At 37.6% G+C, this 10,046-nt stretch overlaps 1 pseudogene; it reads right to left on the reverse strand.

Annotated features, from left to right (window-relative positions):
* Positions 1–376: 376 nt before the first annotated feature.
* On the reverse strand, positions 377–4,305 carry LOC107076433 (cytochrome P450 2J2-like; annotated as a pseudogene).
* Positions 4,306–10,046: the final 5,741 nt, after the last annotated feature.

Raw genomic sequence — 10,046 nt, forward strand, 5'->3', positions numbered from 1 at the left:
TTACCAAAAATTCACAGATAAGTTTGGCATTCATATGAAGCAGTAAAGTTACACCAGTCTTTGTTGTTGTAATGCATAAATAATCAGAGTAGAGTTTGTTAAAAGTCACAAAGCAGTTCAGCGAAGGCTTGAAATGAGTTTTAATTTGTTACCAAAAAGGAGATTTTCTGGAGAACACCCATAAATACAAACACACAGGGTATTTCCGATGGTGCTCTGAATTCAAGAGGTTTTCAATCAAATTTTATAGTCTGAGTACAGACCTGGCCACTCTCTAATGTTGCTATTAAATGGATAATTTTTAGAAGTGTGCATTGCATATGCATTAGAACCTATACAAAATAGTTTCACAGAATAATGCCTTTTTCTGATAAGGTTATAACTGCCTTTCAATTATTGCTGTTACATACAGTATAAAACAGGTGTCTGTCTCTCTCTGCAAAGAATACATTTAGAATGCATTCAGATCAGGTCAGGAATGAAAACAGGTGAGATTAGATTCTACAATCAGGCTCTTTGACTAAAGTAAAGTATATGAATGCCAGTTCTATTGTATCTGTAAAATTCTTTCAGCGAGATACTGCACAGATCCTGAATTGCTTTGGTCTCAGTGTTGTTCCCATACTGAACTCCAGACTGGGATCCTCTCAAGGAGGAGAGAATCTGAATCTCTGAAGAAGGGAAGTGAAGAACAGAAACAGCTCCATCCATGCCAGCTGTTCCCCCAGATACACTCTCTTCCCTGAAAGAAATAAAATGGCAGTAAATATTATGGAGATTTATGAAAGAACGAGTTGTAAAATAAAAATTACAGTGCCCCATAATATCTGTATGTTGCTTAATACACACACAATCACACCAGGGCCAATTTTGCCCAGAAGCCAATTAACCTTCCTAACTGTAGGTCTTTACATTGTGGGCAGAAACCCACGTGAACACAGAAAACATACAAACTCTACACTGATAGGATCCCAGAAATTGAACCCAATGACCCAGTACTCCGACAAAACCATGCTTACCACTGTGCCTAATTCTGCCTTTCAGATATGTACACAAATTATTTCACAACACTTCATGAAATACATAGATATTCACATTAAAATCAAATAAATACCAGCTGAGAATGGCATGAATGCAGCTCTTCTTATAAACTTCCCATATTTTAGAAAGTGTCCTAGATTGAATGTATCTGGTGTTGCCCTCTCCCTTCTGTCAAACAGCACTGAGGTTATGTTTGGTCACAGTTGTTCCCTACAGGATCGGAGAAAACATAAAATATTAACTTTTACCACTGTTGACTTTGTGTTTACTTTAGTGAGCATACATACCTAAGATACTGGACTCATACATTTCTAAATAGGTCTGTCCCTTTTCAGGCCAAAAAGGCCCATGGAGAATGGGGGCAAGGGCACTGGAGGTGGAGGTGATGTGGTCTATTACACCTGGAAGGATTAATCCCCTGTACTCATTTGGAAAGTAGGCTGAGACATTTCTAAATACAATACAATCCAATGTCAGCAGCCATATCACTCTGAAACTCACAACTGGCAACTCACTGAAGCTAAGCAGGTGTGAGCCTGGTCAGTACCTGGATGGTAGACCTCCTGGGAAAAACTAAGGTTGCTGCTGGAGGAGGTGTTAGTGGGGCCAGCAGGGGGCGCTCACCCTGTGGTCTGTGGGGGTTCTAATGCCCCAGTATAGTGACGGGGATACTATACTGTAAACAGGCACCGTCCTTCTGATGAGCCATAAAACCGAGGCCATCTGTGGTCATTAAAATTCCCAGGGCGTTTCCCGAAAAGAGTAGAGGTGTAATCCCGGCATCCTGGACAAATTTCCCATTGGCCCTTACCAATCATGGCCTCCTAATAATCCCCATCTAAGAATGGGCTTCATTACGCTTCTCTCCTCCCCACCGATAGCTGATGTGTGGTGAGTGTTCTGGCACATTATGGCTGCCGTTGCATCATCCAGGTGGATGCTGCACATTGATGGTGGTGGTGGAGGGGAGTCCCCATTACCTGTAAAGCACTTTGAGTGGAGTGTCCAAAAAAGCACTATATAAGTGTAAGCAATTATTATTATTAATACAAATTTTCAGATACATGTCAAAATGTTTGTGACACAAGAAAATATACCCTCCTATGGTTATGTCAGTAGAAGCGATCCTGGGTAGGTTCAAGGGTACAATGTTCCCCATCCTTAGGACTTAATGGATTACAGCATCAGTGTAGGGCATGTTGGGTCTGTCTGCTATGGAGGGCTGTCGTCTCTGTGCAACTACTTTGTCTATCTCTGCCAGGACCTTCTCTATGCAAAGACATAGACTTCTTTCTATGCTGCAGGGTGGGTACGGATCCTGTACACTAAGTTGTTGTAAGAAGTTTTTTTTGTCACAGTCAAATCAATTTTCAATCAATTCCATCATGGTATTCCATAACTTAATGCATGATTTGTATAGCTGCATTAGACACCTACAGTAACTTGTTAGTAAAGACGTTAAAGCAGTGATCCTATTTAACTAAAAGCCTATTAGTTTTTTTTTTAATTTTGAAAACCACAAACCTGCTAGATTTAATTTAAGATGAACTCTTTAGTCAACTGAATCCTTAAAAGAAACCAAGAATTTGGTTCAGCTGGAGCCTTTGCAATATTTTGTTTTCTACTCAGAGTTTGAAGATCTTTGAAGAGTTTGAAGGTTAAATAACAGTCTCAAAATATGATTAGGAATTGAAAACAAAGAGTTCAACTTAAGCCAATTACAAGCTCTATTTAGGTTTCAATTATTTAATTGAGTGCTAGGGTGAAACAAAGACTTACAGGAGTGGGGATCCCCAGGACCAGAACTGGGAATGCCTGTTCTGCACAACACTAGTGATACAAATAGTTACCTTGCATTTCTGGGTATTTAATCATATAAAGAAGAGCCCAGAGTAGAGTGGTTGCTGTGCCAAATCCAAAGTGCAATAGCATGTTTTCTTCAGCAAAACCTGCTTCAGTATCATTATTGCGCTACAAAACAAAAACAGATATAAAAATCGAAATGTTTTAGCAAAGTGTCTACTGTATGGAATATTCCAAGCATGATACAGTATGTCAATTAATAATAATCAAAGAATAGAATATGAATGTAGCTAATTTGAAATGACAAAACCATAGCAATCACTTGTGTTTTTTAACTTTTATACTGTTGGTTTATCTCAATTGAATAAATTATTGAATTTTTTCATAATCCAACAACATGGATTGTGACAAGTAAATTCATTATACCTGGCAGTCTGTAATCTTTTCAATACATTTTTTTCAGAAAATGTTGTGACCCCTTAAGAGATCTGTTTGAATCTTCAGCTAATTAAAAAAAAATCGGCAAACATATTTTGTAAGTCAGGTTATTTTGTTAGTCAAACAGTTCATCAGATACAGTACTTCTATATGAAATGATATTCTTACAAATCTACAAATCAAAATGCGTTCATATTGTAACAACTCATCAGCAACTACTCTATTCTTGTATACTTACCTATATATATATACCTGCCTGTGACTCAGAAACACTCCACTCTTTTACCTTTTCCATCTCACCCAGGTAGCAGTCAATGTAGTCCCTGGGGGCTGAAGGGTCCCAGTTCTTTCTGTGTTCGTCAATCTTAGATTTTACAAAAGATATCACAGCATTCTAGCATGAGATGTTTTTCCTGTGGGCCCAGGAATTCTTCTCATTATCCAGGGGAACAAATTATAAATCTATATTTTAAAATAAAGACAAAGGCCAAGCTTAAGTTTCAAGGTAGGAAATTATGTATGTATAGTGCAGTCCTAAACAGTAATCTATCCACAGGAGCTGTTTCTGCTGTTTACTCCACATGGAAATTTTAGAAATTATATGAAGCAGAAAAGCTGTACTTGCATGTGTCCAATTGCTCCCATCTAAAAAGACAGCTTCATCAATTAACCTCAGCAACTCCTGAAAGCCACTGTACTCAAACCTGTCTCCAAACACCAAACAGCAGATGATGTTTGAGACGGCATTATTTATGGTGAAACGGGGATCAAATGGTAGTCCTGAAATAATAAAAAGATGTATACAGAGTATTACACTTTCTGTGTATTAATAAGTATGAATACTTTCTTGAGAAAAAATGAAATTGTTTTAAAGCTTTGAATTCATCCTCCATGGATTTGGTAGTCTTAGACTCAACATCTCAAAGTGCTCCACAAATTATCCCCATATTGCATTAAAGGATTTCAGTACCACATAACCGTAATATCATGTTTACGGTTAACGGTCATGTCAACGTCTCCCATCCCCTCTATGTCATGCTTGTGAGAATGAAGAGCATGTTAAGCAATAGGCTGATCCAACCATTGTATGACAGGGAGTGCTACAGAAGGTCATTCTTGCCTTCTGCCATAATACTGTACAACTCATCCACTGTGTGTCTGGGCAGGGGCAACATCGACTTGTTTTTGGACTAAACCTAAAACTCTCTGCTTACATCTGTTTTTTTCCTGTTTACAACTGTTTTTTGTGCAATATATCCTAGGGATTTGTGCAATATATTTATCATTTGCAATACAACTTTTTGTGGATTGTACTTTCGGGTCTGTTTTTGTATATTTTGTACTGTGATAAACTCTATAATCCATTTTTTACTTTTTACTGCACTTCACACTGACTGTACTGACTGTTTTGTATGTATTTTATTTTTGTATTATTGTATAATTTCATTACACTGTGCTGTGTTGAATGTGCTAAGCTGCTGTTGGACTGCAATTTCCTTCACGGGATCAATGAAGTATCTTTCTTACCTTTGTTGTTAAAGAGATCCACAAACAATGGAATTTGAGGATGATCGGTAAAGATATCTACATATCGTTTGACTAAAGCCTCTTTAACGATTTTATAGCCATTCAAAACAGATCTTTCTCCAATGTTAAATGCTAAAAAAAATGCTAAAAACATTTCCATATTGTTCAGCTAGCTGATGAAAATAATTGACAAAAATACATTCCATGTAAGCAACATCACAACTAATACAGACAGTGGCGAGAGGCAATTAGGGCTAAATATAAACATGATATTTTTAGAAAGATTTTAATTTTATTTTTGTTTGGTTTAGTTCAGATGTGCGGTTGTGTATAACCTTGTATTTCTATATGTGCAAAGTCATGTTTTACTGTTAAATACAACAGCCATGTTGAAGTGTAGCCTTACAGATGTTACCCGTTACTGTAGCTCTTGGGCTCTTGGGCACATCTGCCACAACGCAACTTCAGTATCTGAAGTTCTGAGAGAAATTCTGACACTTTTTCCATACTTTCTCTTACCTCTAGCAGTCTTATGTGATAAGATTAATGATACTTGCACTAATAAAAATAAACCCAATCATTTTCCTGTATTACGCAGACTATACAATAGTAGCAATTACAATCAGTTTGCGTGACCTTTTAAAATATATACCGCACTTCATTGGGATTGTTTTAATTTTAAATTGTATTAGATTAAAGTTTCATTCTGCAACTACATTAATTTTAAATTTCAGGTACTGTAGGAACTAAAGGATAAAATAAAGTCTTCTCTCTCTGTTATGTATGCTTCCATTTTGATTTCCATTTTGATGAGGTAAGTGAGGTCACTTGATTAATTGTACTGATCAAGCAAACCGCAGAATGAAGTTAAACACAATTCAATGTATAAATACAAGCAATGCCACAGCCACAGCTCTATTTCCTTTCTAAAACACTATCCTTTGTAACATACACATGAAGCTTATCTTTACCAAAAGTCAATATTTTCACTAAGAAAGGCAGAGACCAGGGACCAGGGGGGAAGTTCTTGGCTGCTTTGTTTCTAGACAGATCCAGCAGAATCAGAAATGCAAATGAAAAAAGTTAAACATTCCATATATTGAGACAGTCCCATAAAAAAACAAATGAAATGCACAGAAAAGTCATTTCTATTTTTATTTTGAGTTAATGCAACTTTCGGGCCAAATAACCTGAAATTTTAAAACTTGAACTCCTCCCACTTTCTCTACAGACGTTGAACAACAGTCGACCTTTAGAACATGGAGTAGGCCTGCAGTAGTCTCGCCCCGGTTTTTCACCTTCAGAACGTCATAAAATATTGTTTTTCTACATCTGTGCAAAGTCTCACAGTTTTGCAGCTACTCAATTTTTTTTCGTAGCTTTTTGCTGACCCTGCAACTGGCTGTCTTTCTATGGCTCTGTAGTTTCGCTAATATGAGAAAACTAACCTGTAGTCGCTACCCTTGAGAACACTAACTCCATGACCGGATACCCAGCCTTCACACACGGTGTTATGGTGAGAAGTATTAAAACCAGAAACCAAACAACTGTGAACTAGAGACAAATACCGTTAAACCAATAAGCTTTTATGATCACAAACCAAACAGTAACTCTGACAACACACCTCCACAAGCACAACCATCACTTTATAGATACTGTGTAACCATTTTCCCGCAAATACAATCATGTGACCATGAATCAGTCTGAAACATTTCACTACCAGGTGTTTTCTTCTCAGTGCATTGTCTGTTATTCTTATTAACCCCCTTTTTGGTAACCATGTTTACTATGTTTGGTAACCTCTCAGTAACCTGTTGAGGCCAGGGCTCCATTCCCCTAGGCCACCAAACCAGAGAGTGCTAATGTGCATAATACCACTTCACGCACCCACTGCCGGATCCCAAAAACCTTTGCTTGCCAATTTGGGGCTGATGGGATCCCTAACATCTAACATCTGAGATCTAACATCTGCCATGCTGCCACGCTGCCACGCTGCATATTTAGGCAACAGGAATAAATTAACCACACACAATGTGTGTTCACTCATGGGTGAACTTCCTGTGTGTTACCTTTCATATCACTTTTCAACCATTTTTAAAGAGTGCACACTCAAATGTGCACACCCTCGCTACTAACCAATTAACCCTAGATGTCCTACACTTCCAAACTTGACTCAAAATGACAGCAGCTTTGTTACATCACCCTAACATGTGTGTCAGAAATTTCATTTTATATTAATTATAAACAACAACCAAGGTCCAAATATAATTCAAGCACAGAAACTTTAGAGTGGAAGTCTTTGTTTCTCTTATGGGTTGGAATGACAGAGAATCCTACTTGTTACTGTGGTTGTAGTGAGAGGAAATTTGTTGTGGTGAGAGAGACAGACAAAAACAACGGTACCACGTTACAGGATCACAACAGCCAAAGTCCACAAATATAATAATGTAGCAAGTTTGGGTTCTTTGGCTTGTGCCCTCACTGCTCCCGCCCCAGTTTATCCCTCACCACATGGGCACGAATTCAGTTGTCTGGCATAACTCAACAGGTGTATTGCCAGCTAAGCTAAAGAAGACCTTCCTCAGTCTGGGCGGCCAACATCCCTGTTATGTGCAGGGGTGTATTCATTACAGGTATCTATTTACCAGAGAATTCTTAGTCTCTGAGTTGGTGTGCATAATGCAATGCACTATCTGGGTCCATTTAATTACTGTAGCCTTGAAGGACTCATTTCATGCCATCACAGGTTTGATAAAAATTCAGGTCCTGCATTTACCAAGATGACAGACTGACCAAAATATTCAAAAAACCATTAAAGAACCACTTCCTTCAACAGCCTCAAAAGCTTGCTCAAAAGCTTTGCAAAGTTTTCAATGGAAAAGTTGCTACATTAATTTTTGTCCCTGTAACCAGTCGTGAGTCATGTCAAGAAACACAGCCTATCTAGCAATTAGAGGCTTTTTTGCTCATTGTCAGTGCTCTAGGACAGGAAAATACTTTACAGTTATCTGTTCTATGACCACCAAAACATAGTGATTCCTATCTTTAGTCTAGAGAACTAGAACAAGAATGTCCTCTCCTCTGCTTGTTCCAGGAGACTGAGAGTCCCTATTACTGTTGTGCAAAAAAGTTTGTGAACCCTTTGGAATTAATTGGATTTCTGCATGAATGGCTCCCAAAAATGTGATCTGATCTTCATCTAAGTCATAATCATAAATAAAGACAGTCTTATTTAATGAACAACACACACAACATATTGAAGTGTCATATCTTTATTGAACAAATGGTTTAGAAAATTAAGGTCATTGATGGATAAAGTATGTGAACCTCTAGGATAATGACACTTTGAAAAGAGGGTAATTGGAGTTAGGTATTCCAATCAATGAGTGAGGTGTTCTAATCAATTCAGGTGTACTGTAGGTTTGACCTGCCCTGCCGTATAAAACATCCCACAATTTTGGTTACCTGCTCTTCACAATAGAATTCTGTTGAATTACAATATAGCCCGATCAAAAGAGATTTCAGAGGATCTCAGAAGAAGAGTTGTTGAAGCTCATAAGACTGGAAAGGGTTACAAAAGGATTTCTAAAGACTTGGGCCTTCATCAGTCCACAGTCAAGTAGTTTACAAATGGAAGAAATTCAGCATCATTGCTACTCTCCCTAGAAGTGGGCGTCCTACAAAGATCAGTGCAAGAGCACACCGTGCAATTCTCAAACAGGTGACAAAGAACACTAGGGTGACAGCTAAGGATTTGCAGGCATCTCTTGCACTTGATAACATCTGTGTTCATGAGTCTACCATAAGAAAAACACTGAACAAGAGTGGTGTTCATGGGAGGTTACCACAGAGGAAACGACTGCTCTCCAAAAAACACATTCCTGCCTGTCTTAAGTTTGCTAAAGACCACCTGGATGTTCCACAGCACTACTGGAACAATGTTCTGTGGACAGATGAAACAAAAGTTTAACTTTTTGGTAAATGTACAGATCGTTATGGAGAAAAAACACTGCATACGAACACCAAAACCTCATCCCAACTGTGAAGCATGGTGGAGGGAGTATAATGGTGTGGGGCTGCTTTGCTGACTCAGGGCCTGGACTGCTTGCAATCATTGAAGGACCAATGAATTCCAAGTTGTATCAGGAAATTCTACAGCAGAATGTCAGGGTGTCTGTCTAAAACTAAAAAGAAATGGGGTCATGTAACATGTCAATGATCCAAAACACAGGAGTAAATCAATACCATAATGGCTCAAAAAGAAGAAATTCCATATTTTAGAATGGCCAAGAGTCCTGACCTCAATCCCCAGTCTGTTAAAGCAAGACATCCCAGAAATATACATGAACTGAAAGAGTTTTGTATAGAGGAATGAGCCAAAATACTACCTAACCCCTGCGCAGGTCTGATTAGCAGCTACAGAAAGCGCTTGGTTGAGGTTATTGCCAATAAAGGAGGTTCGACAAGTTACTAAATACAGGTTGTAAAGTTTCACATACTTTTCCATCACATAAAAATTGCACTGATCAACATAAAGACACAAAGTAAAAACAGGTCAAACCCAGTAAATTCATAGACTCCTGTGGAGTCTATGTGGAGAAAGAGGGCAGAAATAATCATTAAGAGACTGAATTTCATTCATGTGTAATTTTCAAAACTAATTTTAAAATACAAAGTACACATTCAAAAATGGTAAATTATAGTTGGGTACGGTATATATTCTTCCAAAGTTAAAAAAGAAAAAATGATTTTAAGGTACCACATATAATCTTGTTAAATGCAACATTATTATTTGTTTATCTCAAACAGCATTATTTTTTTTTCTGAATAATTTTATGTCTTTTTTTTTCATTGTAAGTGATTTGTGTGATAAGTGAGTATCAGAGCCAGCTGCCCTGTCCTCAATGTATTTAATCACTGACACTTAATGTGCTCTGATGGAAAGTTTCAGAGAAAACAATCTTTTCTTCCAATTTTAGCTGGCAATTTAATCTTCTCAGTTATCCCTTGCTACCTGCTTGTTTTGCATTGTGATATTTTTTTACAATTCAATAATTATTTTTGAAAGTAAGACATGAAAAAATAACCGGCTTTTGTGACATTATTAGTAATACACAATTGACAGTTCCTTTAGAGGTTTATGGCTATTGTTCTTGTATCATCTTTCATAATAAAAAATAACGTGTCAAGTGGTACTGTAGTCAGAGATTTGCTTGATTATAAACTTCAGGAATTTT

The sequence above is a fragment of the Lepisosteus oculatus genome, chromosome 9 (genome assembly GCF_040954835.1).
Source record: "Lepisosteus oculatus isolate fLepOcu1 chromosome 9, fLepOcu1.hap2, whole genome shotgun sequence".
Classification (NCBI taxonomy): Eukaryota; Metazoa; Chordata; class Actinopteri; order Semionotiformes; family Lepisosteidae; genus Lepisosteus; species Lepisosteus oculatus.